Source organism: Nothoprocta perdicaria, unplaced genomic scaffold, assembly GCF_003342845.1.
Source record: "Nothoprocta perdicaria isolate Ctin4 unplaced genomic scaffold, notPer1 scaffold_79, whole genome shotgun sequence".
NCBI classification, from domain to species: Eukaryota; Metazoa; Chordata; class Aves; order Tinamiformes; family Tinamidae; genus Nothoprocta; species Nothoprocta perdicaria.
The window spans coordinates 3,364,001-3,365,651 of record NW_020456076.1 but is presented as its reverse complement, the minus strand read 5'-3'; the positions used below and the strand labels follow the sequence as shown (position 1 = coordinate 3,365,651).

Below are 1,651 nucleotides of genomic sequence, written 5' to 3'. Positions count from 1 at the left end.
CATTCATTTCATAATTATGAGGAAAAATGGGGATACAATAAATCAGACTAGGGCAGAAAATATATCTGTCAATGAAAATCATGAACATTAAAACACTCAATTATGATAAAATATTTCCAACATATTTCACAATTCATTGCTCAGAATCTTCAGAAGGCTTGGAACAAATATATCTATTTCCTTCTCTTCCCTTCCTTTCTCTTCCCTTCCCTTTGCAGAAAAAAATTATGGCATCTCGGGAGAATTTGTAACACAGGTTTGGAACCAGTTCAGCGGCTGCATTAATAAATAATATTAAAAGGTGCTTACARGCAGACATCTTCTAGGATTAAAAGCTGTATTACATATCACTGATGAACATCTATAAAGCTAGGCAACTGGGTAACTGGAAGGACAAACCTGCATTTGTCCTAGGTGCTTCATGTGAGCATTGCAAAAGAATCCCCTCATTCAAATACCTGAGTGTATAAGTGACCCTTTGGCAAGTTTTCTGAAGATCTCAGATAGTTAATTATATAGTTAATTATAAGCCCTTTCTGCATCATTAACTCTTATTGCTTCCCATACAGTGACTACAGGGAAACAGTAAAAAAGCAGTTACAGAACCATGTGCCTCCTAGCCAGAAGAAAGGGTGGTCACAGCTGATCAGAAGGAAGGGCAAGTAGGTCAATTATTTTTGCCTGCTTGCTCACTGCCAGTCATTTGTAGATCGCAGGAAAGATTGTAGAGAATGTGGTGGAAATTACACAGAAAGCAATTTCTCAGGTGAATTCATTTATTTACAGTATGTACATATCCTATTAAATAAAGGATGCCTGGTGCAAAGGATGGGGTTCCAAAGCTGGTGCTTACGGCAGCACCTCCCACAGTTCATTTGCAGGCGGAAAATTTTATCTGCTCCCAGGAAGATACTTACTTTGCCTGAAAATAGAAGTAAGGTTCTCCTCCATTAGAGGAGACCTGCACCTTGGCATCTTTGCAGTTTTTTCAGTTACTTCACGGATTTACACCTYTGAGYCARGGAATCCACAGGCAGTGACYAGGGAARGTGYCAGGAGTCTGGCAATGCAAGTCTCCCTTGTCACAGACGGAGCATGTCAGTTSTGYCTTTGCTTGGCACCAAAGYAGACTGCAGGAAATGCTGTTCCCCAAGGCTCCCCAGGAAAATCTCTTCTCAGAATGTCCCCTCMTAAATACACAGAACTAGGCCCAGGAGCTTCTTACABGAGGAAGAAATATTAGGAGCAGCTTACAGTGGCCGAGCTGTGCAGCTCTTTCTGAAGCTCTTCGATTCTGGCACTTTGTTGGTGGGTTCTGCCTTCCAGCCTCACGTTTTCAAGCTCAAGCCTTCAAAGGAAACCCAGGGAGACAGCACTGTGAAAGAAGGGCCCTCCCCATTCGCAATGGGCTTGCTGCGATGCMGCCACCTCTTCCTCTTGCTTTTACACCACCCCACACAGCAAAGCCTTGCTTCTCGSTGGCACTTCCTTACCTCCCCACTCGTTCTTCCAGCTGCTTTAGGCTACCATTTTGCAAGGAGGCTTCCACTAGGCCTTGCAGTTGCTTGCAGGAAGCCATTGCTTCCCTCTGCTTTGCTGACAGGGCCGCCTTCAAATCCTGAACACAATGTTCACCCTGAAGACGCCGCTC

The 1,651-nt window shown here is 43.9% G+C and overlaps 1 long non-coding RNA gene across 1 annotated transcript; it reads right to left on the bottom strand.

The window, feature by feature from the left end:
• Positions 1-1,077: 1,077 nt before the first annotated feature.
• LOC112957928 lies at positions 1,078-1,644 on the bottom strand. The gene is made up of 2 exons (XR_003251300.1): positions 1,494-1,644; positions 1,078-1,348 (listed from the first exon to the last, which is right to left on the bottom strand). It is a non-coding gene; the product is annotated as an uncharacterized LOC112957928 (long non-coding RNA).
• Between the last annotated feature and the right edge of the window lie 7 nt (positions 1,645-1,651).